The sequence below is a fragment of the Peromyscus maniculatus genome, chromosome 9 (genome assembly GCF_049852395.1).
Source record: "Peromyscus maniculatus bairdii isolate BWxNUB_F1_BW_parent chromosome 9, HU_Pman_BW_mat_3.1, whole genome shotgun sequence".
NCBI lineage: Eukaryota > Metazoa > Chordata > Mammalia > Rodentia > Cricetidae > Peromyscus > Peromyscus maniculatus.
The window spans coordinates 79,254,114-79,260,320 of NC_134860.1; the positions used below are offsets into that span (position 1 = coordinate 79,254,114).

A 6,207-nucleotide genomic window follows, 5' to 3' on the forward strand; every position below is an offset into this window, starting at 1 on the left:
CTGGTCTTTGCACATCATTTTCTGTGGCTGGAAGTACGGCTGAGTGATAGAGGACTTGCCTAGCAGGTCACTGGGTCAGTGCCCAGCATCATCAAAATATAAAGAAGTGATTCACTGTGTATAGTGCCTCACACCTGTAATCCTGACACTCTGGAGACTAAGGCCAGATGATTACCATGATTTCCAGACCATTACAAGTTCTAAGAAGTCAAGGTCATAGAGTGAGACTCTATCTAAAAAAATCAAAACATAGGAAAAATGAGCAAAGAGCTGCACTGTATTACTGATATCAAATACATTTTTCTTATATGATCATATCATTGTACTGAACAAAAGCATTTATTAATATTGCATGGTTTGTATTCAATAGATATTCTAACTCTGTTCATGAAAGTAGACACATTTGTAGACAATTTGATTTAGAGCCAAACCATAGCTGGTCATTCCAGTCAGCAGAAACATTTCCTGGGTCATCTCCACTGAACTGGTTGCAGTTGTCATTGTTACTACAAAATCCTCCTCTTATTGCTGTATTATGGGACATTTATTAGAATTTTAATGTAATATAAATTATTATATTCATCAATATTAGAATTATAACTTAATTACTATATTAATTTGTGGTGGTAATCTAATTGTACTGAAATGTGATTTTGATTGTATGTTAATAAATAAAGTTGCCCGGGGGTCAGAGCTATTAGAGCCATAGACAGAGTGTGGCAGTGGTGGCACACGCCTTTAATCCCATAGATCTCTGTGTGTTCAGGGATACAGCCAGCATTGGAGACATATGCCTTTAAGACCTAGGGGGCTGTAATTCAGACAGTGATGAGGCAGTCACGTGTTTGGGTTTACAACCAATGAGAAGGCAGAACAAAATACTATAAATAGACGAACAGACAGGAAATAGGTCTCTTTCGGGAAGCTGGGACACCGCAGGCAGAAGGGTGAGATTTTAGCTCTGAGCTCTGACCTCTCGGCTTTCTCTCTTACATTGTTTCTGTGTTTCTTATTTAATAAGATTGTTGATTACATCGACATCTGGTGCCCAACGTGGGGCTCGAACCCACGACCCTGAGATTAAGAGTCTCATGCTCTACCGACTGAGCTAGCTGGGCATAATGCTCTTCTAACTTTGAATTTTCTGAATGCCAATGAGAAAGGAACAACAGCTGCAGAGAGACATTGGATAATAGAAAAAACTACATAATTAAATCAGCCTATATACTTTAAGGATGTCCCGACCTCAGAATGGAAACCAGGGTATGTATTACATTGGGGACGAGGTTCTGCTTTTGTTTCTACAGGAGAAGATAAGCTGTGGGTACCATCAAAATTGATAAAGGTTCAATTTGAACAAGAGAGACCTCTTAATTAGAGGAGGTGATGGTTCATCAACCAGCATGAACATCCAATTTGAACTAACTTGTACCAGTAACACATGCCTTTTCATTTAATCAGATAATAACTTGTCAAAAGGAAACATCCCAAAAATTAGTCTTGGGGAAAGGTTTTTGTTTTTGTCTTTTAGGAGAATGAAGGTTAAGGAATTTGAAGAACACTGGACAAATGAGACAACTGAAGAAAAGGGACAAATCATCTATCCCAAGAAACAGAGTGAAACGGTGTATGGGTATATATTATCTAAAAAATTTTATGTCTTCCTAAATGTTTGTTTCTGCTTTTCTCTAAAGATTTAACACTATTGGTCTTCTAATAGTCCCAGTTCAATTAAAATTTAAAGCTGACTTTGGAATTGGAGAATGGCTCTCTCCTTCTTTAAAATCAAATCCCAGCACTCAGGAGGCAGAGCCAGATGGATCTCTGTGAGTTCGAGGCCAGCCTGGACTACCAAGTGAGTCCCAGGAAAGGTGCAAAGCTACACAGAGAAACCCTGTCTCGAAAAACCAAAAAAAAAAAAAAAAAAAAGGAAAATGCAAACTCCCTGTATCATGCCAGAATAAAAGAGCCATCTTCTGCTATGGTACAGGACAAAAGCGAAATTAATTAAGGGACTATTCTATTACTAATCTCAACTCTTTGATTCTATTCTGATTCTTTAAACTTTTCTTAAAGTATAAATTTTATATCAAAATTTACAAGATTAATATATATATATATATATATATATATATATATATATATATATACATTTTAAACTTTGTTAAGATATGAATGGTCATATAGAGTACTAACTAATTCTAGAAAAAAAGGCTAGCTGCATATATATGTTTTTGTGTTCGAGTCTCTTATCAGTTTTCTGCAGGAAATCATGGCCAGGCCTAACATCAACTGAAGTCTCCAGAAAGAAGATGGGGCCCCACAACAACAACAATTCCACGTGGACAATAATAATATCATTAAGCTGACAAACATCATCCACAGATCAGCTTTGAACTACAAGGTGCTCAGAGCAATTTTGAGATGACTAGCTGAGATGATCCAGTCTCAAAGACTACTTGAATAAGGACTTGAGATAAACCCTGAACTTTGGCATTATACACAGACTGGATAATGAAGGATATAGTTACCTTTCCTAGAATTTGACAATTAACCTAAAATTTTTCTTTCAGGATAAAGAAAAATTTGCCCATACCCAGCAGAAAGCAATTTTAAGAATAGGATGCCCACATTCCCAAAGAGGTGGTGTGGGGCGGGTGGTTTTTTGGTCTTTTTAATGGGTTTTGGGTCTGGGATAATTTTCAGTATTTAAGGGGGTTGGTTATAAGTTATTGTCAAGGGTTAAGAAAAAGGCTAAGCAAAGGAGATTAGATTTAAGGTTCTTGTTTAAAAAGAAAGAAAGAAAGAAAGGAAGGAAGGAAGGAAGGAAGGAAGGAAGGAAGGAAGGAAGGAAGGAAGGAAGAAAGGAAGGAAGGAAGAAAGGAAGAAAGGAAGGAAAGAAAAGAAAAAGACAATTACTAATTTTAAATACTTTACATTGGATTGAATTGTTTTATATTGTATACAAATTTGAAACTGATATTGTTAGAAAATGCTATATGTATATTTCTAATTGTATTTATACCATTCATTTAACAATGTAATGCAAATTTCTGATCCTTGAATGTTATTATTATCAACTATTAGGATATAAAGAAATGAAAGTTAGTAGTTAGACATTACAATAGAACTTGTAGTCATATTAGATATGTTTTAAAAATTGAGCAGAGATGTTTTAGACAGGTCATCTTCAGACCCTTCAGAGATCTACAGAATATGGCATTTAAAATGTTTTAATAACTTAGAAAATTTTTCTTTTTTGAGACATGTTGGCTCCTGGCAGTACCAATCTACTTCAGAGAAAATATGGGCATTGAAGAAACTGCATATGGAGTCAACTTTCATTGTGGCAAAAGTTAGCCAATGGACAACAAAGTATCCTCGAATCAACATGACAAAATGGACAGACAGAACACGAAACAAGGGACTACTGATTCTTGCCAAAACAAGTGTGGTTATGGCTTTATCAAAAGGCATCTTCTGAGGCCAGGACAATATGGCCCCATCCCTGAAGTGGCCTTCGCATCTGGAAAATGTACGGTGCCATTTTCTTCGAAGGCAGCTTAACAGGCAGAGGGCCGATGGCTTCTGTTGTGCAATGGAACAACAGCTGAAAGTTCATGCCTCTCGAAAGTAGACTGGCATTTAATAGAGGGATGTGGAGAAGAAGGGGATACTGAAATGAAGCCATATATACACAGCCAAGAAGAATGAACAGCTGAATTAAAAAACTGTCGACAATTTCCAGAATTTAAAATCCTGAATCATGACAGGACACTAGCGGAATTCAGGTGTTTCTGGTACATGGACTGCTTTCACCCAATGTGAGATTGAACTGTTGACCTTGTGTACATCCTACATCACAAATGAGTCTGTTAGATACACTAAGCCTATAGGCTGAAGATGATGCCCCAACAATGCGGAGAAACCTCAGGTGACTGCCCAGGCAGCTGGCTGTTACGGTCAACTCACAAATTTTTTGAAAGTTGCTTGCATGCACTTCCTGTTTTTATTTTTGTTAGCTAATATTATTCCCTTCTTGGGTCTCAGATAGATTTGTAAATCCCTAGGTTGGATACACATCAACACATGGTCTCCAATGAACCATTAAAAACAACAACAAACAAATCTTACTGATTTACAGAATTATAGAAATTGTCTTTGAATGGATTAAAAATTTAAATATAATGAAATCATAGACTGTAGTTTGGAGTGTCCTATGACTATCTTCAGTTAAAACTTTCAGAACATCTAGAGGATCCAGATGTAATGGCCTATAGCTCTAATTCCAGCACTTGAAAGGGATAATCAGGAGGATATGAAAATCTAGGCCAGCCTGAATACATGGAAAGAACTTGTCTCAATAAACCAATAAACCAATAAAGCAACCAGTCAACCAACTAACCACCTTCCAGAGGTCAGAGGTTGTATTTGATAATTCGAATGTGTTTGTGTGTGTGTGTGTGTGTGTGTGTGTGTGTGTGTGTGTTTGGAATAGCCTCCATATATTTTATCACAGCCCTGATTAAATAGCAAAATAGTAATTCTAGTAATCTTCCCATTGACCAAGAAGTAATCAACATATTTGTACTCAATAGTTAAGAACATAGCCAGTGCACACGCTGTTATTCACATATTTTAAACATCTTAAAATTACTTGCCAATATTTTTAAGAGTACAAAGAAAAAAATAGCAGTTGAAAATGCTTTTAAATTTTATGATTAGGACACATCTTGATCTCAGGTATATCAACAACAAAAGCAAAACATAACTTAACAAAACAACCCCCCCAAACTGGGCTCTCACTGGGTATCCCATTTCTCCTGCAGTGTGTAGTTAGATCTGAGAAACAACAGCATCTGAAATCCAGGTTGTGACTCTCTCTCTGGCGCATCTCATCTCTCTAGTCCCTGGAGTAAATAATTCCTGGAATGTTTAATAAAAATACTCTGCAGGTAAGCAAGATAAAGGTAAAAACAATGGTGACTCTGATGCCCAGAATTTTACAATAACACCACACTCATCTTTGCACTTGGGTAGTGCCAGGGATGATGTAGCACCTGGTCCTTGGAATGGAGGTTTTTTTTAAAAAAAAAAAAAAGAAAAAAGAAAGAAAGAAAGAAAAAGAAAAGAAAAAGGTTGGTATTAAGTGACAGTGAATATCTGCAAAGCACTAACTCCAACGTTATCAGAGTTGGTGTTTGATTGTATTTTAAGTTTCCAGAAGCTGAAAATTTTTATTGAGGAAGGTAACTCTTCCCCAACACATGGTTATTCCCAAGTTTTGAATAAACCTACATCTCTAAAATTAACCAGCAAAGGAGAAAGTTTGACAAAATTAGCTATTACCTAGATGGATTTTTGTCAAGGAAAGTCTAAAATTGCTTCTACATCAAACATTCCATGGCGTTTATACTTGATCTCCCCTTGTCCTCTTATGACTTCGATCTGCCTGTGATAGACAGCTCCATGTGAGTTCAAACACATCTTGTACAGATGGCATCTTACTTCAAGCAGAGTGTTGAGGTCTGTTCATTTTATCCATCCCTGTGTTCTTTGACTCTGGTCCTAGAGTATGTAAACATTCAGACTGAAATTGAAGCTAATGCTCTTGAGGGTAATTTTTAGGCTTATGGACCAGTGGATAAATATTCTAAAGTTGGATCCTATAAAATATAAGAAGACAAGTGATCCTTAGACTTTCTGTCTAGTTTGAAAGTTCCTAAAGGCAGTGAGAATACATACAAAAGGACGGGATCTATCCATATATCCATAATTAGGTGACAAGCGCATTTTGTTAACCTGCAAACTAGTAGTATGGTATATATTACTGGAAAGAATAGTGCCAAGAGATAAAGTTGATGGATATAATTTCCTTATTGAGTTTAGTGAACAGCAGGCAAAGTGATATCTTTTTTCCCTTTTTTTTTTTTCTTTATGGAGACAGAAATAGAAACCCACAGGCAGGAAAGCATCAAGCATATGGAATGAAAGGCCAAAGAAAGGATATGGGAAGAGTGCTGAGACACAAACCATGCTTGACAATTATATTGGTAGTGACATAGAAACATTCGAGATAACGTAGGCAAAAATAACTTAAGGAATATCTCTACATTTTAGATTTCAATAGACTGTTTAAGATTAGAACTTTTCTACTCCTTTATCCTCCAAGGTGGAAGCGTGACTGTTTCACTTTTCTCATTAGGT

General features: G+C 36.4%; 1 non-coding gene across 1 annotated transcript; it reads right to left on the minus strand.

Moving 5' to 3' along the window:
* Nucleotides 1-1,045: 1,045 nt before the first annotated feature.
* Nucleotides 1,046-1,118, minus strand: Trnak-cuu (transfer RNA lysine (anticodon CUU)). Its single transcript has one exon. It is a non-coding gene; the product is annotated as a tRNA-Lys (tRNA).
* Nucleotides 1,119-6,207: the final 5,089 nt, after the last annotated feature.